At 43.6% G+C, this 22891-nt stretch overlaps 2 long non-coding RNA genes across 2 annotated transcripts; both read right to left on the reverse strand.

Moving 5' to 3' along the window:
* Window positions 1-275: 275 nt before the first annotated feature.
* On the reverse strand, window positions 276-12944 carry LOC307181212. The gene is made up of 3 exons (XR_013826109.1): window positions 12920-12944; window positions 6600-6681; window positions 276-364 (listed from the first exon to the last, which is right to left on the reverse strand). It is a non-coding gene; the product is annotated as an uncharacterized lncRNA (long non-coding RNA).
* Window positions 12945-16070: 3126 nt separating this feature from the next.
* LOC307181211 lies at window positions 16071-22466 on the reverse strand. Its single transcript, XR_013826108.1, has 4 exons — window positions 22389-22466; window positions 20811-20896; window positions 19232-19317; window positions 16071-16159 (listed from the first exon to the last, which is right to left on the reverse strand). It is a non-coding gene; the product is annotated as an uncharacterized lncRNA (long non-coding RNA).
* Window positions 22467-22891: the final 425 nt, after the last annotated feature.

A 22891-nucleotide genomic window follows, 5' to 3' on the forward strand; every position in this document is an offset into this window, starting at 1 on the left:
GGCCATGGAGAACTGGAAGCCTTGTGATGCTGATGGGCGGGATGTAAATTGCCAACAGACATTCGGCAGAAGTGTATGGTGTTTCCTGAAACATCTAAAAAACAAAGCAACAGAGCCTAGGGCACTTCCACTTATGGTCCTATAGCTTAGGGAAATTAAAATCAAAAAGACACAACCACCCCAAAATTTGGGACGCCTGTGTTTACAAGAATCTCGTTTACCATACAAGTTCAATATCACAGAAAGTGAAAAATGGAAAAAGAACTTGTGGTACTTACGTACAATGCAGTATCACTCAGCAATGAAATCTATGTCATCAGGCCCTTAGCAGCATAATGAGTGGATTCAGGTACAATGATTCTAACTGAAATAAGTCACACAGAAACAGAAACATCATAAGTTATCACTAATACACGAAATATAAACTTGGCTACACAGGAACTGAATTCCAAAACAGAACAGGGTCTCAAATTTAGAAAACCAACTTATGCTTGCTTAAGGGGAAAGGTGAGTTGGGGTGCTGCATAAAACCAGAGATTGAAATGAGCACAGATAAAGTTCCTTAAGCCAAATATGGAATAGACAAGAGCTACTCCTTGCTCAACGAAATGGACTCAACAACCCATATTAAACGCCTAAGAATGTACCTGACTAGTAAGTATCTTAAAACCTATGGATTGCTATGTCTCCAAAAGAGAATCAAGCATGTGTCAGGGGCATAAACGCAGCAGTGATAGGATTGGAGAGGTTCGGTGAGCAAATGAAGACCCTTTGAAGTCATATTGCATGGTACCCATTCCACGGGTTTCAAATACCCAGGTTTAAGGTATTCTTCCTTCAGCTAAAATATGCATGTGGAACCTAGAGTATGATCAACCATGTGATCGGGAGACGTGTTCAAATATGTCTCAGTTTTCGTACCCTGGTACTCGGGTGCAACATTCCAGACGCTTTACTAACACTCTCCCGACTTGGAGAGTCAGTCCCTTTAACCTCCTGTTTAGCCCAGTTTGCAATTTCTGCGGAAGATGAACAGGAATAGCGAGAACCAATGAGAGACTAGCTGGAGGTGTCTGGACGGGCAAATTTAACTCTCATTTCCCACCAGGAAGAGGAATTAACCAAAGGCTCAGCATGCCGTGCCGGAACCAGATTAGGGCCTGAAGCCATCCTGCGGTGTTGCGGCCAGCTCACAAGAAAGCGAGTTGAAGAAAGGAGCTCAGGGGCACTGTAATTCACAAACCTGCAGAGTTATAAATGACAGCTATCGTCCAAAAATAGACTGAAGTAAGGCTGCCAAGAGGACTTGAAAGCGGGGCAGAATTGCAGCAAACCGATTTCAGGAGGTAGACTGGACTAGCATTGAAAGCATAGGAAAAGAGGCAGAACGTCCACAATGATGCACTTGGCCAAAAAGGGCATATGGGTTTTTTCCTGAATATATTCAGGAAAAAATGCATACGCCCTTTTTGGCCAACCAAGCAAACTTGCAAAGGAAATCTGCAGTACAATGAAGTCTCACTTCCCCCCGGTCAAAAGGGCCATCTGAAAAAAGTGTAAAATCCAGAAAGGCAGGACAGGCCATGGAGAACTGGGAGCCTTGTTATGCTGATGGGCGGGATGTAAGTTGCCAACAGACACTCAGGAGAAGTGTATGGTGTTTCCTGAAACATCTAAAAAACAAAGCAACAGAGCCTAGGGCACTTCCACTTATGGTCCTATAGCTTAGGGAAATTAAAATCAAAAAGACACAGCCACCCCAAAATTTGGGACACCTCTGTTTACAAGAACCTCGTTTACCGTACAAGTACAATATCACAGAAAGTGAAAAATGGATAAAGAACTTGTGGTTCTTACGTACAATGCAGTATCACTCAGCAATGAAATCTATGTCATCAGGCCCTTAGCAGCATAATGAGTGGATTCAGGTACAATGATTTTAACTGAAATAAGTCACACAGAAAAAGAAACAGCATAAGATATCACTAATACACGGAATGGAAACTTGGCTACACAGTAACTGAATTCCAAAACAGAACAGGGTCTCAAATTTAGAAAACCAACTTATGCTTGCTTTAGGGGAAAGGTGAGTTGGGGAGCTGCATAAAACCAGAGATTGAAATGAGCACAGATAAAGTTCCTTAAGCCAAATATGGAATAGACAAGAGCTACTCCTTGCTCAAGGAATTGGACTCAACAACCCATATTAAACGCCTAAGAATGTACCTGACTAGTAAGTATCTTAAAACCTATGGATTGCTATGTCTCCAAAAGAGAATCAAGCATGTGTATAGGGCATAAACGCAGCAGTGATAGGATTGGAGAGGTTCGGTGAGCAAATGAAGACCCTTTGAAGTCATATTGCATGGTACCCATTCCACGGGTTTCAAATACCCAGGTTTAAGGTATTCTTCCTTCAGCTAAAACATGCATGTGGAACCTAGAGTATGATCAACCATGTGATCGGGAGACGTGTTCAAATATGTCTCAGTTTTCATACCCTGGTACTCGGGTGCAACATTCCAGACGCTTTACTAACACTCTCCCGACTTGGAGAGTCAGTCCCTTTAACCTCCTGTTTGGCCCAGTTTGCAATTTCTGCGGAAGATGAACAGGAATAGCGAGAACCAATGAGAGACTAGCTGGAGGTGTCTGGACGGGCAAATTTAACTCTCATTTCCCACCAGAAAGAGGAATTAACCAAAGGCTCAGCGTGCCGTGCCGGAACCAGATTAGGGCCTGAAGCCATCCTGCGGTGTTGCGGCCAGCTCAAAAGAAAGCGAGTTGAAGAAAGGAGCTCAGGGGCACTGTAATTCACAAACCTGCAGAGTTATAAATGACAGCTATCGTCCAAAAATAGACTGAAGTAAGGCTGCCAAGAGGACTTGAAAGCGGGGCAGAATTGCAGCAAACCGATTTCAGGAGGTAGACAGGAATTGCATTGAAAGCATAGGAAAAGAGGCAGAACGTCCACAATGATGCACTTGGCCAAAAAGGGCGTTTGGGTTTTTTCCTGAATATATTCAGGAAAAAACGCATACGCCCTTTTTGGCCAACCAAGCAAACTTGCAAAGGAAATCTGCAGTACAATGAAGTCTCACTTCCCCCCGGTCAAAAGGGCCATCTTAAAAAAGTGTAAAATCCAGAAAGGCAGGACAGGCCATGGAGAACTGGGAGCCTTGTTATGCTGATGGGCGGGATGTAAATTGCCAACAGACACTCGGGAGAAGTGTATGGTGTTTCCTGAAACATCTAAAAAACAAAGCAACAGAGCCTAGGGCACTTCCACTTATGGTCCTATAGCTTAGGGAAATTAAAATCAAAAAGACACAGCCACCCCAAAGTTTGGGACACCTCTGTTTACAAGAACCTCGTTTACCGTACAAGTTCAATATCACAGAAAGTGAAAAATGGATAAAGAACTTGTGATACTTACGTACAATGCAGTATCATTCAGCAATGAAATCTATGTCTTCAGGCCCGTAGCAGCATAATGAGTGGATTCAGGTACAATGATTCTAACTGAAATAAGTCACACAGAAAAAGAAACAGCATAAGATATCACTAATACACGGAATGGAAACTTGGCTACACAGGAACTGAATTCCAAAACAGAACAGGGTCTCAAATTTAGAAAACCAACTTATGCTTGCTTAAGGGGAAAGGTGAGTTGGGGAGCTGCATAAAACCAGAGATTGAAATGAGCACAGATAAAGTTCCTTAAGCCAAATATGGAATAGACAAGAGCTACTCCTTGCTCAAGGAATTGGACTCAACAACCCATATTAAACGCCTAAGAATGTACCTGACTAGTAAGTATCTTAAAACCTATGGATTGCTATGTCTCCAAAAGAGAATCAAGCATGTGTACAGGGGCATAAACGCAGCAGTGATAGGATTGGAGAGGTTCGGTGAGCAAATGAAGACCCTTTGAAGTCATATTTCATGGTACCCATTCCACGGGTCTCAACTCTCCAGGTTTAAGGTATTCTTCCTTCAGCTAAAACATGCATGTGGAACCCAGAGTATGATCAACCATGTGATCGGGAGACGTGTTCAAATATGTCTCAATTTTCGTACCCTGGTACTCTTGTGCAACATTCCAGACGTTTTACTAACACTCTCCCGACATGGAGAGTCAGTCCCTTTAACCTCCTGTTTGGCGCAGTTTGCAATTTCTGCGGAAGATGAACAGGAATAGCGAGAAACAATGATAGACTAGCTGGAGGTGTCTGGACGTGTAAATTTAACTCTCATTTCCCACCAGGAAGAGGAATTAACCAAAGGCTCAGCGTGCCGTGCCGTGACCAGATTAGGGCCTGAAGCCATCCTGCGGTGTTGCGGCCAGGTCACAAGAAAGCGAGTTGAAGAAAGGAGCTCAGGGGCACTGTAATTCACAAACCTGCAGAGTTATAAATGACAGCTATCCTCCAAAAATATACTGAAATAAGGCTGCCAAGAGGACTTGAAAGCGGGGCAGAATTGCAGGAAACCGATTTCAGGAGGTAGACTGGAATTGCATTGAAAGCATAGGAAAAGAGGCAGAACGTCCACAATGATGCACTTGGCCAAAAAGGGCGTATGCGTTTTTTCCTGAATATATTCAGGAAAAAACGCATACGCCCTTTTTGGTCAACCAAGCAAACTTGCAAAGGAAATCTGCACTACAATGAAGTCTCACTTCCCCCGGTCAAAAGGGCCATCTGAAAAAAGTGTAAAATCCAGAAAGGGAGGACAGGCCATGGAGAACTGAGAGCCTTGTTATGCTGATGGGCGGGATGTAAATTGCCAACAGACACTCGGGAGAAGTGTATGGTGTTTCCTGAAACATCTAAAAAACAAAGCAACAGAGCCAAGGTCACTTCCACTTATTGTCCGATAGCTTAGGGAAATTAAAATCAAAAAGACACAGCCACCCCAAAGTTTGGGACGCCTCTGTTTACAAGAACCTCGTTTACCGTACAAGTTCAATATCACAGAAAGTGAAAAATGGATAAAGAACTTGTGGTACTTACGTACAATGCAGTATCACTCAGCAATGAAATCTATGTCATCAGGCCCGTAGCAGCATAATGAGTGGATTCAGGTACGATGATTCTAACTGAAATAAGTCACACAGAAAAAGAAACATCATAAGATATCACTAATACACGGAATGTAAACTTGGCTACACAGGAACTGAATTCCAAAACAGAACAGGGTCTCCAATTTAGAAAACCAACTTATGCTTGCTTAAGGGGAAAGGTGAGTTGGGGTGCTGCATAAAACCAGAGATTGAAATGAGCACAGATAAAGTTCCTTAAGCCAAATATGGAATAGACAAGAGCTACTCCTTGCTCAACGAAATGGACTCAACAACCCGTATTAAACGCCTAAGAATGTACCTTACTAGTAAGTAACTTAAAACGTATGGATTGCTATGCATCCAAAAGAGAATCAAGCATGTGTACAGGGGCATAAACGCAGCAGTGATAGGATTGGAGAGGTTCGGTGAGCAAATGAAGACCCTTTGAAGTCATATTGCATGGTACCCATTCCACGGGTCTCAACTCTCCAGGTTTAAGGTATTCTTCCTTCAGCTAAAACATGCATGTGGAACCCAGAGTATGATCAACCATGTGATCGGGAGACGTGTTCAAATATGTCTCAGTTTTCGTACCCTGGTACTCGGGTGCAACATTCCAGACGCTTTACTAACACTCTCCCGACTTGGAGAGTCAGTCCCTTTAACCTCCTGTTTGGCGCAGTTTGCAATTTCTGCGGAAGATGAACAGGAATAGCGAGAAACAATGAGAGACTAGCTGGAGGTTTCTGGAGGTGTAAATTTAACTCTCATTTCCCATCAGGAAGAGGAATTAACCAAAGGCTCAGCGTGCCGTGCCGGGACCAGATTAGGGCCTGAAGCCATCCAGCGGTGTTGCGGCCAGCTCACAAGAAAGCGAGTTGAAGAAAGGAGCTCAGGGGCACTGTAATTCACAAACCTGCAGAGTTATAAATGACAGCTATCGTCCAAAAGTATACTGAAATAAGGCTGCCAAGAGGACTTGAAAGCGGGGCAGAATTGCAGGAAACCGATTTCAGGAGGTAGACTGGAATTGCATTGAAAGCATAGGAAAAGAGGCAGAACGTCCAAAATGATGCACTTGGCCAAAAAGGGCGTATGCGTTTTTTCCTGAATATATTCAGGAAAAAACGCATACGCCCTTTTTGGTCAACCAAGCAAGCTTGCAAAGGAAATCTGCACTACAATGAAGTCTCACTTCCCCCCGGTCAAAAGGGCCATCTGAAAAAAGTGTAAAATCCAGAAAGGGAGGACAGGCCATGGAGAACTGGGAGCCTTGTTATGCTGATGGGCGGGATGTAACTTGCCAACAGACACTCCGGAGAAGTGTATGGTGTTTCCTGAAACATCTAAAAAACAAAGCAACAGAGCTTAGGACACTTCCAATTATGGTCCTATAGCTTAGGGAAATTAAAATCAAAAAGACACAGCCACCCCAAAGTTTGGGACGCCTCTGTTTACAAGAACCTAGTTTAGAGTACAAGTTCAACATCGCAGAAAGTGAAAAATGGATAAAGAAGTTGTGGTATTTACTTACAAAGCAATATCGCTCAGCAATGAAATCTATGTCATCAGGCCCTTAGCAGCACAATGAGTGGATTCAGGTATGATGATTCTAACTGAAATAAGTCACACAGAAAAAGAAACATCATAAGATATCACTAATACACGGAATGTAAACTTGGCTACACAGGAACTGAATTACAGAACAGAACAGGGTCTCAAATTTAGAAAACCAACTTATGCTTGCTTAAGGGGAAAGGTGAGTTGGGGTGCTGCATAAAACCAGAGATTGAAATGAGCACAGATAAAGTTCCTTAAGCCAAATATGGAATAGACAAGAGCTACTCCTTGCTCAACGAAATGGACACAACACCGCATATTAAACACCTAAGAATGTACCTGACTAGTAAGTATCTTAAAACCTATGGATTGCTATGTCTCCGAAAGAGAATCAAGCATGTGTACAGGGGCATAAACGCAGCAGTGATAGGATTGGAGAGGTTCGGTGAGCAAATGAAGACCCTTTGAAGTCATATTGCATGGTACCCATTCCACGGGTTTCAACTACCCAGGTTTAAGGTATTCTTCCTTCAGCTAAAACATGCATGTGGAACCTAGAGTATGATCAACCATGTGATCGGGAGACGTGTTCAAATATGTCTCAGTTTTCGTACCCTGGTACTCGGGTGCAACATTCCACACGCTTTACTAACACTCTCCCGACTTTGAGAGTCAGTCCCTTTAACCTCCTGTTTGGCCCAGTTTGCAATTTCTGCGGAAGATGAACAGGAATAGCGAGAACCAATGACAGACTAGCTGGAGGTGTCTGGTCGGGCAAATTTAACTCTCATTTCCCACCAGGAAGAGGAATTAACCAAAGGCTCAGCGTGCCGTGCCGGAACCAGATTAGGGCCTGAAGCCATCCTGCGGTGTTGCGGCCAGCTCACAAGAAACCGAGTTGAAGAAAGGAGCTCAGGGGCACTGTAATTCACAAACATGCAGAGTTATAAATGACAGCTATCATCCAAAAATAGACTGAAGTAAGGCTGCCAAGAGGACTTGAAAGCGGGGCAGAATTGCAGGAAACCTATTTCAGGAGGTAGACTGGAATTGCATGGAAAGCATAGGAAAAGAGGCAGAACGTCCACAATGATGCACTTGCCCAAAAAGGGCGTATGCGTTTTTTCCTGAATATATTCAGGAAAAAATGCATACGCCCTTTTTGGCCAACCAAGGAAACTTGCAAAGGAAATCTGCACTACAATGAAGTCTCACTTCCCCCCGGTCAAAAGGGTCATCTGAAAATAGTGTAAAATCCAGAAAGGCAGGACAGGCCATGGAGAACTGTGAGCCTTGTTATGCTGATGGGCGGGATGTAAATCGCCAACAGACACTCGGGAGAAGTGTATGGTGTTTCCTGAAACATCTAAAAAACAAAGCAACAGAGCCTAGGGCACTTCCACTTATGGTCCTATAGCTTAGGGAAATTAAAATCAAAAAGACACAGCCACGCCAAAGTTTGGGACGCCTCTGTTTACAAGAACCTCGTTCACAGTAGAAGTTCAACATCACAGAAAGTGAAAAATGGATAAAGAAGTTGTGGTATTTACTTACAAAGCAATATCACTCAGCAATGAAATCTATGTCATCAGGCCCGTAGCAGCATAATGAGTGGATTCAGGTACGATGATTCTAACTGAAATAAGTCACACAGAAAAAGAAACATCATAAGATATCACTAATACACGGAATGTAAACTTGGCTACACAGGAACTGAATTACAGAACAGAACAGGGTCTCAAATTTAGAAAACCAACTTATGCTTGCTTAAGGGGAAAGGTGAGTTGGGTTGCTGCATAAAACCAGAGATTGAAATGAGCACAGATAAAGTTCCTTAAGCCAAATATGGAATAGACAAGAGCTACTCCTTGCTCAACGAAATGGACTCAACACCCCATATTAAACACCTAAGAATGTACCAGACTAGTAACTATCTTAAAACCTATGGATTGCTATGTATCCAAAAGAGAATCAAGCATCTGTACAGGGGCATAAACACAGCATTGATAGGATTGGAGAGGTTCGGTGCGCAAATGAAGACCCTTTGAAGTCATATTGCATGGTACCCATTCCACGGGTCTCAACTCTCCAGGTTTAAGGTATTCTTCCTTCAGCTAAAACATGCATGTGGAACCCAGAGTATGATCAACCGTGTGAACGGGAGATGTGTTCAAATATGTCTCAGTTTTCCTCCCCTGGTACTCGGGTGCAACATTCCAGACGCTTTACTAACACTCTCCCCACTTGGAGAGTCAGCGCCTTTAACCTCCTGTTTGGCCCAGTTTGCAATTTCTGCGGAAGATGAACAGGAATAGCGAGAACCAATGAGAGACTAGCTGGAGGTGTCTGGACGGGCAAATTTAACTCTCATTTCCCACCAGGAAGAGGAAATAACCAAAGGCTCAGCGTGCCGTGCCGGAACCAGATTAGGGCCTGAAGCCATCCTGCGGTGTTGCGGCCAGCTCAAAAGAAAGCGAGGTGAAGAAAAGAGCTCAGGGGCACTGTAATTCACAAACCTGCAGAGTTATAAATGACAGCTATCGTCCAAAAATATACTGAAGTAAGGCTGCCAAGAGGACTTGAAAGCGGGGCAGAATTGCAGGAAACCGATTTCAGGAGGTAGACTGGAATTGCATTGAAAGCATAGGAAAAGAGGCAGAACGTCCACAATGATGCACTTGGCCAAAAAGGGCGTATGCGTTTTTTCCTGAATATATTCAGGAAAAAAACGCATACGCCCTTTTTGGCCAACCAAGCAAGCTTGCAAAGGAAATCTGCACTACAATGAAGTCTCACTTCCCAGCGGTCAAAAGGGCCATCTGAAAAAAGTGTAAAATCCAGAAAGGCAGGACAGGCCATGGAGAACTGGGAGCCTTGTTATGCTGATGGGCGGGATGTAAATTGCCAACAGACACTCGGGAGAAGTGTATGGTGTTTCCTGAAACATCTAAAAAACAAAGCAACAGAGCCTAGGGCACTTCCACTTATGGTCTTATAGCTTAGGGAAATTAAAATCCAAAAGACACAGCCACCCCAAAGTTTGGAACGGCTCTGTTTACAAGAACCTCGTTTACAGTAGAAGTTCAACATCCCAGAAAGTGAAAAATGGATAAAGAAGTTGTGGTATTTACTTACAAAGCAATATCACTCAGCAATGAAATCTATGTCATCAGGCCCTTAGCAGCACAATGAGTGGATTCAGGTATGATGATTCTAACTGAAATAAGTCACACAGAAAAAGAAACATCATAAGATATCACTAATACACGGAATGTAAACTTGGCTACACAGGAACTGAATTCCAAAACAGAACAGGGTCTCAAATTTAGAAAACCAACTTATGCTTGCTTAAGGGTAAAGGTGAGTTGGGGTGCTGCATAAAACCAGAGATTGAAATGAGCACAGATAAAGTTCCTTAAGCCAAATATGGAATAGACAAGAGCTACTCCTTGCTCAACGAAATGGACTCAACACCGCATATTAAACGCCTAAGAATGTACATGACTAGTAAGTATCTTAAAACCTATGGATTGCTATGTCTCCAAAAGAGAATCAAGCGTGTGTACAGGGACATAAACGCAGCAGTGATAGGATTGGAGAGGTTCGGTGAGCAAATGAAGACCTCTGAAGTCATATTGCATGGTACCCATTCCACGGGTCTCAACTCTCCAGGTTTAAGGTATTCTTCCTTCAGCTAAAACATGCATGTGGAACCCAGAGTATGATCAACCGTGTGAACGGGAGCCGTGTTTAAATATGTCTCAGTTTTCCTCCCCTGGTACTCGGGTGCAACATTCCAGACTCTTTACTAACACTCTCTCCACTTGGAGAGTCAGCGCCTTTAACCTCCTGTTTGGCCCAGTTTGCAATTTCTGCGGAAGATGAACAGGAATAGGGAGAACCAATGAGAGACTAGCTGGAGGTGTCTGGACGGGCAAATTTAACTCTCATTTCCCAACAGGAAGAGGAAATAACCAAAGGCTCAGCGTGCCGTGCCGGAACCAGATTAGGGCCTGAAGCCATCCTGCGGTGTTGCGGCCAGCTCAAAAGAAAGCGAGTTGAAGAAAAGAGCTCAGGGGCACTGTAATTCACAAACCTGCAGAGTTATAAATGACAGCTATCGTCCAAAAATATACTGAAGTAAGGCTGCCAAGAGGACTTGAAAGCCGGGCAGAATTGCAGGAAACCGATTTCAGGAGGTAGACTGGAATTGCATTGAAAGCATAGGAAAAGAGGCAGAACGTCCACAATGATGCACTTGGCCAAAAAGGGCGTATGCGTTTTTTCCTGAATATATTCAGGAAAAAACGCATACGCCCTTTTTGGCCAACCAAGCAAGCTTGCAAAGGAAATCTGCACTACAATGAAGTCTCACTTCCCCCCGATCAAAAGGGCCATCTGAAAAAAGTGTAAAATCCAGAAAGGCAGGACAGGCCATGGAGAACTGGGAGCCTTGTTATGCTGATGGGCGGGATGTAAATTGCCAACAGACACTCGGGAGAAGTGTATGGTGTTTCCTGAAACATCTAAAAAACAAAGTATCAGAGCCTAGGGCACTTCCACTTATGGTCCTATAGCTTAGGGAAATTAAAATCAAAAAGACACAGCCACCCCAAAGTTTGGGACGCCTCTGTTTACAAGAACCTCGTTTACCGTACAAGTTCAATATCACAGAAAGTGAAAAATGAATAAAGAACTTGTGGTACTTACGTACAATGCAGTATCACTCAGCAATGAAATCTATGTCATCAGGCCCGTAGCAGCATAATGAGTGGATTCAGGTACGATGATTCTAACTGAAATAAGTCACACAGAAAAAGAAACATCATAAGATATCAGTAATACACGGAATGTAAACTTGGCTACACAGGAACTGAATTCCAAAACAGAACAGGGTCTCAAATTTAGAAAACCAACTTATGCTTGCTTAAGGGGAAAGGTGAGTTGGGGTGCTGCATAAAACCAGAGATTGAAATGAGCACAGATAAAGTTCCTTAAGCCAAATATGGAATAGACAAGAGCTACTCCTTGCTCAACGAAATGGACTCAACACCGCATATTAAACGCCTAAGAATGTACCTGACTAGTAAGTATCTTAAAACCTATGGATTGCTATGTCTCCGAAAGAGAATCAAGCATGTGTACAGGGGCATAAACGCAGCAGTGATAGGATTGGAGATGTTCGGTGAGCAAATGAAGACCCTTTGAAGTCATATTGCATGGTACCCATTCCACGGGTTTCAACTCTCCAGGTTTAAGGTATTCTTCCTTCAGCTAAAACATGCATGTGGAACCTAGAGTATGATCAACCATGTGATCGGGAGACGTGTTCAAATATGTCTCAGTTTTCGTACCCTGGTACTCGGGTGCAACATTTCAGGCGCTTTACTAACACTCTCCCTACTTGGAGAGTCAGTCCCTTTAACCTCCTGTTTGGCCCAGTTTGCAATTTCTGCGGAAGATGAACAGGGATAGCGAGAACCAATGAGAGACTAGCTGGAGGTGTCTGGACAGGCAAATTTAACTCTCATTTCCCACCAGGAAGAGGAATTAACCAAAGGCTCAGCGTGTCGTGCGGGAACCAGATTAGGGCTTGAAGCCATCCTGCTGTGTTGCGGCCAGGTCACAAAAGAGCGAGTTGAAAAAAGGAGCTCAGGGGCACTGTAATTCACAAACCTGCAGAGTTATAAATGACAGCTATCGTCCAAAAATATACTGAAGTAAGGCTGCCAAGAGGACTTGAAAGCCGGGCAGAATTGCAGGAAACCGATTTCAGGAGGTAGACTGGAATTGCATTGAAAGCATAGGAAAAGAGGCAGAACGTCCACAATGATGCACTTGGCCAAAAAGGGTGTATGCGTTTTTTCCTGAATATATTCAGGAAAAAACGCATACGCCCTTTTTGGCCAACCAAGCAAGCTTGCAAAGGAAATCTGCACTACAATGAAGTCTCACTTCCCCCCGGTCAAAAGGGCCATCTGAAAAAAGTGTAAAATCCAGAAAGGCAGGACAGTCCATGGAGAACTGGGAGCCTTGTTATGCTGATGGGCGGGATGTAAATTGCCAACAGACACTTGGGAGAAGTGTATGGTGTTTCCTGAAACATCTAAAAAACAAAGCAACAGAGCCTAGGGCACTTCCACTTATGGTCCTATAGTTTAGGGAAATTAAAATCAAAAAGACACAGCCACCCCAAAGTTTGGAACGGCTCTGTTTACAAGAACCTCGTTTACAGTAGAAGTTCAACATCCCAGAAAGTGAAAAATGGATAAAGAAGTTGTGGTATTTACTTACAAAGCAATATCGCTCAGCAATGAAATCTATGTCATCAGGCCCGTAGCAGCATAATGAGTGGATTCAGGTACGATGATTCTAACTGAAATAAGTCACACAGAAAAAGAAACATCATAAGATATCAGTAATACACGGAATGTAAACTTGGCTACACAGGAACTGAATTCCAAAACAGAACAGGGTCTCAAATTTAGAAAACCAACTTATGCTTGCTTAAGGGGAAAGGTGAGTTGGGGTGCTGCATAAAACCAGAGATTGAAATGAGCACAGATAAAGTTCCTTAAGCCAAATATGGAATAGACAAGAGCTACTCCTTGCTCAACGAAATGGACTCAACACCCCATATTAAACGCCTAAGAATGTACCTGACTAGTAAGTATCTTAAAACCTATGGATTGCTATGTCTCCAAAAGAGAATCAAGCGTGTGTACAGGGGCATAAACGCAGCAGTGATAGGATTGGAGAGGATCGGTGAGCAAATGAAGACCTTTGAAGTCATATTGCATGGTACCCATTCCACGGGTCTCAACTCTCCAGGTTTAAGGTATTCTTCCTTCAGCTAAAACATGCATGTGGAACCCAGAGTATGATCAACCGTGTGAACGGGAGACGTGTTCAAATATGTCTCAGTTTTCCTCCCCTGGTACTCGGGTGCAACATTCCAGACGCTTTACTAACACTCTCCCCACTTGGAGAATCAGCGCCTTTAACCTCCTGTTTGGCCCAGTTTGCAATTTCTGCGGAAGATGAACAGGAATAGCGAGAACCAATGAGAGACTAGCTGGAGGTGTCTGGACGGGCAAATTTAACTCTCATTTCCCACCAGGAAGAGGAAATAACCAAAGGCTCAGCGTGCCGTGCCGGAACCAGATTAGGGCCTGAAGCCATCCTGCGGTGTTGCGGCCAGCTCACAAGAAAGCCAGTTGAAGAAAGGAGCTCGGGGACACTGTAATGCAGAAACCTGCAGAGTTATAAATGACAGCTATCGTCCAAAAATAGACTGAAGTAAGGCTGCCAAGAGGACTTGAAAGCAGGGCAGAATTGCAGGAAACCGATTTCAGGAGGTAGACTGGAATTGCATTGAAAGCATAGGAAAAGAGGCAGAACGTCCAAAATGATGCACTTGGCCAAAAAGGGCGTATGCGTTTTTTCCTGAATATATTCAGGAAAAAACGCATACGCCCTTTTTGGCCAACCAAGCAAGCTTGCAAAGGAAATCTGCACTACAATGAAGTCTCACTTCCCTCCGGTCAAAAGGGCCATCTGAAAAAAGTGTAAAATCCAGAAAGGCAGGACAGGCCTTGGAGAACTGGGAGCCTTGTTATGCTGATGGGCGGGATGTAAATTGCCAACAGACACTCGGGAGAAGTGTATGGTGTTTCCTGAAACATCTAAAAAACAAAGCAACAGAGCCTAGGGCACTTCCACTTATGGTCCTATAGCTTAGGGAAATTAAAATCAAAAAGACACAGCCACCCCAAAGTTTGGAACGGCTCTGTTTACAAGAACCTCGTTTACAGTAGAAGTTCAACATCCCAGAAAGTGAAAAATGGATAAAGAACTTGTGGTATTTACTTACAAAGCAATATCACTCAGCAATGAAATCTATGTCATCAGGCCCTTAGCAGCACAATGAGTGGATTCAGGTATGATGATTCTAACTGAAATAAGTCACACAGAAAAAGAAACATCATAAGATATCACTAATACACGGAATGTAAACTTGGCTACACAGGAACTGAATTCCAAAACAGAACAGGGTCTCAAATTTAGAAAACCAACTTATGCTTGCTTAAGGGGAAAGGTGAGTTGGGGTGCTGCATAAAACCAGAGATTGAAATGAGCACAGATAAAGTTCCTTAAGCCAAATATGGAATAGACAAGAGCTACTCCTTGCTCAACGAAATGGACTCAACACCCCATATTAAACGCCTAAGAATGTACCTGACTAGTAAGTATCTTAAAACCTATGGATTGCTATGTCTCCAAAAGAGAATCAAGCGTGTGTACAGGGACATAAACGCAGCAGTGATAGGATTGGAGAGGTTCGGTGAGCAAATGAAGACCTCTGAAGTCATATTTCATGGTACCCATTCCACGGGTCTCAACTCTCCAGGTTTAAGGTATTCTTCCTTCAGCTAAAACATGCATGTGGAACCCAGAGTATGATCAACCGTGTGAATGGGAGCCGTGTTTAAATATATCTCAGTTTTCCTCCCCTGGTACTCGGGTGCAACATTCCAGACGCTTTACTAACACTCTCTCCACTTGGAGAGTCAGCGCCTTTAACCTCCTGTTTGGCCCAGTTTGCAATTTCTGCGGAAGATGAACAGGAATAGGGAGAACCAATGAGAGACTAGCTGGAGGTGTCTGGACGGGCAAATTTAACTCTCATTTCCCACCAGGAAGAGGAAATAACCAAAGACTCAGCATGCCATGCCGGAACCAGATTAGGGCCTGAAGCCATCCTGCGGTGTTGCGGCCAGCTCACAAGAAAGCGAGTTGAAGAAAGGAGCTCAGGGGCACTGTAATTCACAAACCTGCAGAGTTATAAATGACAGCTATTGTCCAAAAATATACTGAAGTAAGGCTGTCAAGAGGACTTGAAAGCGGGGCAGAATTGCAGGAAACCGATTTCAGGAGGTAGACTGGAATTGCATTGAAAGCATAGGAAAAGAGGCAGAACGTCCACAATGATGCACTTGGCCAAAAAGGACGTATGCGTTTTTTCCTGAATATATTCAGGAAAAAACGCATACGCCCTTTTTGGCCAACCAAGCAAGCTTGCAAAGGAAACCTGCACTACAATGAAGTCTCACTTCCACCCGGTCAAAAGGGCCATCTGAAAAAAGTGTAAAATCCAGAAAGGCAGGACAGGCCATGGAGAACTGGGAGCCTTGTTATGCTGATGGGCGGGATGTAAATTGCCAACAGACACTCGGGAGAAGTGTATGGTGTTTCCTGAAACATCTAAAAAACAAAGCAACAGAGCCTAGGGCACTTCCACTTATGGTCCTATAGCTTAGGGAAATTAAAATCAAAAAGACACAGCCACCCCAAAGTTTGGGACAGCTCTGTTTACAAGAACATCGTTTACCGTACAAGTTCAATATCACAGAAAGTGAAAAATGGATAAAGAACTTGTGGTACTTACGTACAATGCAGTATCACTCAGCAATGAAATCTATGTCATCAGGCTCGTAGCAGCATAATGAGTGGATTCAGGTACGATGATTCTAACTGAAATAAGTCACACAGAAAAAGAAACATCATAAGATATCACTAATACACGGAATGTAAACTTGGCTACACAGGAACTGAATTCCAAAACAGAACAGGGTCTCCAATTTAGAAAACCAACTTATGCTTGCTTAAGGGGAAAGGTGAGTTGGGGTGCTGCATAAAACCAGAGATTGAAATGAGCACAGATAAAGTTCCTTAAGCCAAATATGGAATAGACAAGAGCTACTCCTTGCTCAACGAAATGGACTCAACATCCCATATTAAACGCCTAAGAATGTACCGGACTAGTAAGTATCTTAAAACCTATGGATTGCTATGTCTCCAAAAGAGAATCAAGCGTGTGTACAGGGGCATAAACGCAGCAGTGATAGGATTGGAGAAGATCGGTGAGCAAATGAAGACCCTTTGAAGTCATATTGCATGGTACCCATTCCACGGGTTTGAACTACCCAGGTTTAAGGTATTCTTCCTTCAGCTAAAACATGCATGTGGAACCCAGAGTATGATCAACCGTGTGAACAGGAGACGTGTTCAAATATGTCTCAGTTTTTCTCCCCTGGTACTCGGGTGCAACATTCCAGACGCTTTACTAACACTCTCCCAACTTGGAGAGTCAACGCCTTTAACCTCCTGTTTGGCCCAGTTTGCAATTTCTGCGGAAGATGAACAGGAATAGGGAGAACCAATGAGAGACTAGCTGGAGGTGTCTGGACGGGCAAATTTAACTCTCATTTCCCACCAGGAAGAGGAATTAACCAAAGGCTCAGCATGCCGTGCCGGAACCAGATTAGGGCCTGAAGCCATCCTGCGGTGTTGCGGCCAGCTCAAAAGAAAGCGAGTTGAAGAAAGGAGCTCAGGGGCACTGTAATTCACAAACCTGCAGAGTTATAAATGACAGCTATCGTCCAAAAATATACTGAAGTAAGGCTGCCAAGAGGACTTGAAAATGGGGCAGAATTGCAGGAAACCGATTTCAGGAGGTAGACTGGAATTGCATTGAAAGCATAGGAAAAGAGGCAGAACGTCCACAATGATGCACTTGGCCAAAAAGGGCGTATGCGTTTTTTCCTGAATATATTCAGGAAAAAACGCATACGCCCTTTTTGGCCAACCAAGCAAGCTTGCAAAGGAAATCTGCAGTACAATGAAGTCTCACTTACCCCGGTCAAAAGGGCCATCTGAAAAAAGTGTAAAATCCAGAAAGGCAGGACAGGCCATGGAGAACTGGGAGCCTTGTTACGCTGATGGGCGGGATGTAAATTGCCAACAGACACTCGGGAGAAGTGTATGGTGTTTCCTGAAACATCTAAAAAACAAAGCAACAGAGCCTAGGGCACTTCCACTTATGGTCCTATAGCTTAGGGAAATTAAAATCCAAAAGACACAGCCACCCCAAAGTTTGGAACGGCTCTGTTTACAAGAACCTCGTTTATAGTAGAAGTTCAACATCCCAGAAAGTGAAAAATGGATAAAGAAGTTGTGGTATTTACTTACAAAGCAATATCACTCTGCAATGAAATCTATGTCATCAGGCCCTTAGCAGCACAATGAGTGGATTCAGGTATGATGATTTTAACTGAAATAAGTCACACAGAAAAAGAAACATCATAAGATATCACTAATACACGGAATGTAAACTTGGCTACACAGGAACTGAATTCCAAAACAGAACAGGGTCTCAAATTTAGAAAACCAACTTATGCTTGCTTAAGGGTAAAGGTGAGTTGGGGTGCTGCATAAAACCAGAAATTGAAATGAGCACAGATAAAGTTCCTTAAGCCAAATATGGAATAGACAAGAGCTACTCCTTGCTCAACGAAATGGACTCAACACCGCATATTAAACGCCTAAGAATGTACCTGACTAGTAAGTATCTTAAAACCTATGGATTGCTATGTCTCCAAAAGAGAATCAAGCGTGTGTACAGGGACATAAACGCAGCAGTGATAGGATTGGAGAGGTTCGGTGAGCAAATGAAGACCTCTGAAGTCATATTGCATGGTACCCATTCCACGGGTCTCAACTCTCCAGGTTTAAGGTATTCTTCCTTCAGCTAAAACATGCATGTGGAACCCAGAGTATGATCAACCGTGTGAACGGGAGCCGTGTTTAAATATGTCTCAGTTTTCCTCCCCTGGTACTCGGGTGCAACATTCCAGACGCTTTACTAACACTCTCCCCACTTGGAGAGTCAGCGCCTTTAACCTCCTGTTTGGCCCAGTTTGCAATTTCTGCGGAAGATGAACAGGAATAGGGAGAACCAATGAGAGACTAACTGGAGGTGTCTGGACGGGCAAATTTAACTCTCATTTCCCACCAGGAAGAGGAAATAACCAAAGGCTCAGCGTGCCGTGCCGGAACCAGATTAGGGCCTGAAGCCATCCTGCGGTGTTGCGGCCAGCTCAAAAGAAAGCGAGTTGAAGAAAAGAGCTCAGGGGCACTGTAATTCACAAACCTGCAGAGTTATAAATGACAGCTATCGTCCAAAAATATACTGAAGTAAGGCTGCCAAGAGGACTTGAAAGCCGGGCAGAATTGCAGGAAACCAATTTCAGGAGGTAGACTGGAATTGCATTGAAAGCATAGGAAAAGAGGCAGAACGTCCACAATGATGCACTTGGCCAAAAAGGGCGTATGCGTTTTTTCCTGAATATATTCAGGAAAAAACGCATACGCCCTTTTTGGCCAACCAAGCAAGCTTGCAAAGGAAATCTGCACTACAATGAAGTCTCACTTCCCCCCGATCAAAAGGGCCATCTGAAAAAAGTGTAAAATCCAGAAAGGCAGGACAGGCCATGGAGAACTGGGAGCCTTGTTATGCTGATGGGCGGGATGTAAATTGCCAACAGACACTCAGGAGAAGTGTATGGTGTTTCCTGAAACATCTAAAAAACAAAGCAACCGAGCCTAGGGCACTTCCACTTATGGTCCTATAGCTTAGGGAATTTAAAATCAAAAAGACACAGCCACCCCAAAGTTTGGGACGCCTCTGTTTACAAGAACCTCGTTTACCGTACAAGTTCAATATCACAGAAAGTGAAAAATGGATAAAGAACTTGTGGTACTTACGTACAATGAAGTATCACTCAGCAATGAAATCTATGTCATCAGGCCCGTAGCAGCATAATGAGTGGATTCAGGTACGATGATTCTAACTGAAATAAGTCACACAGAAAAAGAAACATCATAAGATATCACTAATACACGGAATGTAAACTTGGCTACACAGGAACTGAATTCCAAAACAGAACAGGGTCTCCAATTTAGAAAACCAACTTATGCTTGCTTAAGGGGAAAGGTGAGTTGGGGTGCTGCATAAAACCAGAGATTGAAATGAGCACAGATAAAGTTCCTTAAGCCAAATATGGAATAGACAAGAGCTATTCCTTGCTCAACGAAATGGACTCAACACCCCATATTAAACGCCTAAGAATGTACCTGACTAGTAAGTATCTTAAAACCTATGGATTGCTATGTCTCCAAAAGAGAATCAAGCGTGTGTACAGGGACATAAACGCAGCAGTGATAGGATTGGAGAGGTTCGGTGAGCAAATGAAGACCTCTGAAGTCATATTGCATGGTACCCACTCCACGGGTCTCAACTCTCCAGGTTTAAGGTATTCTTCCTTCAGCTAAAACATGCATGTGGAACCCAGAGTATGATCAACCGTGTGAATGGGAGACGTGTTTAAATATGTCTCAGTTTTCCTCCCCTGGTACTCGGGTGCAACATTCCAGACGCTTTACTAACACTCTCCCCAATTGGAGAGTCAGCGCCTTTAACCTCCTGTTTGGCCCAGTTTGCAATTTCTGCGGAAGATGAACAGGAATAGGGAGAACCAATGAGAGACTAGCTGGAGGTGTCTGGACGGGCAAATTTAACTCTCATTTCCCACCAGGAAGAGGAAATAACCAAAGGCTCAGCGTGCCGTGCCGGAACCAGATTAGGGCCTGAAGCCATCCTGCGGTGTTGCGGCCAGCTCAAAAGAAAGCGAGTTGAAGAAAGGAGCTCAGGGGCACTGTTATTCACAAACCTGCAGAGTTATAAATGACAGCTATCATCCAAAAATATACTGAAGTAAGGCTGCCAAGAGGACTTGAAAGCGGGGCAGAATTGCAGGAAACCGATTTCAGGAGGTAGACTGGAATTGCATTGAAAGCATAGGAAAAGAGGCAGAATGTCCACAATGATGCACTTGGCCAAAAAGGGCGTATGCGTTTTTTCCTGAATATATTCAGGAAAAAACGCATACGCCCTTTTTGGCCAACCAAGCAAGCTTGCAAAGGAAATCTGCACTACAATGAAGTCTCACTTCCCCCCGGTCAAATGGGCCATCTGAAAAAAGCGTAAAATCCAGAAAGGCAGGAGAGGCCATGGAGAACTGGGAGCCTTGTTATGCTGATGGGCGGGATGGAAATTGCCAACAGACACTCCGCAGAAGTGTATGGTGTTTCCTGAAACATCTAAAAAACAAAGCAACAGAGCCTAGGGCACTTCCACTTATGGTCCTATAGCTTAGGGAAATTAAAATAAAAAAGACACAGCCACCCCAAAGTTTGGGACGCCTCTGTTTACAAGAACCTCGTTTACAGTACAAGTTCAACATCGCAGAAAGTGAAAAATGGATAAAGAACTTGTGGTACTTACGTACAAAGCAATATCACTCAGCAATGAAATCTATGTCATCAGGCCCTTAGCAGCACAATGAGTGGATTCAGGTACGATGATTCTAACTGAAATACGTCACACAGAAAAAGAAACATCATAAGATATCAGTAATACACGGAATGTAAACTTGGCTACACAGGAAGTGAATTCCAAAACAGAACAGGGTCTCAAATTTAGAAAAGCAACTTATGCTTGCTTAAGGGGAAAGGTGAGTTGGGGTGCTGCATAAAACCAGAGATTGAAATGAGCACAGATAAAGTTCCTTAAGCCAAATATGGAATAGACAAGAGCTATTCCTTGCTCAACGAAATGGACTCAACACCGCATATTAAACGCCTAAGAATGTACCTGACTAGTAAGTATCTTAAAACTTATGGATTGCTATGTCTCCAAAAGAGAATCAAGCGTGTGCACAGGGACATAAACGCAGCAGTGATAGGATTGGAGAGGTTCGTTGAGCAAATGAAGACCTTTGAATTCATATTGCATGGTACCCATTCCACGGGTCTCAACTCTCCAGGTTTAAGGTATTCTTCCTTCAGCTAAAACATGCATGTGGAACCCAGAGTACGATGAACCATGGGAATGGGAGACGTGTTCAAATATGTCTCAGTTTTCCTCCCCTGGTACTCGGGTGCAACATTCCAGACGCTTTACTAACACTCTCCCCCTTGGAGAGTCAGCGCCTTTAACCTCCTGTTTGGCCCAGTTTGCAATTTCTGTGGAAGATGAACAGGAATAGGGAGAACCAATGAGAGACTAGCTGGAGGTGTCTGGACGGGCAAATTTAACTCTCATTTCCCACCAGGAAGAGGAAATAACCAAAGACTCAGCATGCCGTGCCAGAACCAGATTAGGGCCTGAAGCCATCCTGCGGTGTTGCGGCCAGCTCACAAGAAAGCGAGTTGAAGAAAGGAGCTCAGGGGCACTGTAATTCACAAACCTGCAGAGTTATAAATGACAGCTATCGTCCAAAAATATACTGAAGTAAGGCTGTCAAGAGGACTTGAAAGCGGGGCAGAATTGCAGGAAACCGATTTCAGGAGGTAGACTGGAATTGCATTGAAAGCATAGGAAAAGAGGCAGAACGTCCACAATGATGCAATTGGCCAAAAAGGGCGTATGCGTTTTTTCCTGAATATATTCAGGAAAAAACGCATACGCCCTTTTTGGCCAACCAAGCAAGCTTGCAAAGGAAACCTGCACTACAATGAAGTCTCACTTCCACCCGGTCAAAAGGGCCATCTGAAAAAAGTGTAAAATCCAGAAAGGCAGGACAGGCCATGGAGAACTGGGAGCCTTGTTATGCTGATGGGCGGGATGTAAATTGCCAACAGACACTCGGGAGAAGTGTATGGTGTTTCCTGAAACATCTAAAAAACAAAGCAACAGAGCCTAGGGCACTTCCACTTATGGTCCCATAGCTTAGGGAAATTAAAATCAAAAAGACACAGCCACCCCAAAATTTGGGACGCCTCTGTTTACAAGAACCTCGTTTACAGTACAAGTTCAACATCGCAGAAAGTGAAAAATGGATAAAGAACTTGTGGTACTTACGTACAAAGCAATATCACTCAGCAATGAAATCTATGTCATCAGGCCCTTAGCAGCACAATGAGTGGATTCAGGTACGATGATTCTAACTGAAATAAGTCACACAGAAAAAGAAACATCATAAGATATCAGTAATACACGGAATGTAAACTTGGCTACACAGGAACTGAATTACAGAGCAGAACAGGGTCTCAAATTTAGAAAACCAACTTATGCTTGCTTAAGGGGAAAGGTGAGTTGGGGAGCTGCATAAAACCAGAGATTGAAATGAGCACAGATAAAGTTCCTTAAGCCAAATATGGAATAGACAAGAGCTACTCCTTGCTCAACGAAATGGACTCAACACCGCATATTAAACGCCTAAGAATGTACCTGACTAGTAAGTATCTTAAAACCTATGGATTGCTATGTCTCCAAGAGAATCAAGCCTGTGTACAGGGGCATAAACGCAGCAGTGATAGGATTGGAGAGGTTCGGTGAGCAAATGAAGACCCTTTGAAGTCATA

This window comes from Stenella coeruleoalba (assembly GCF_951394435.1).
Source record: "Stenella coeruleoalba genome assembly, contig: scaffold_198, whole genome shotgun sequence".
NCBI classification, from domain to species: Eukaryota; Metazoa; Chordata; class Mammalia; order Artiodactyla; family Delphinidae; genus Stenella; species Stenella coeruleoalba.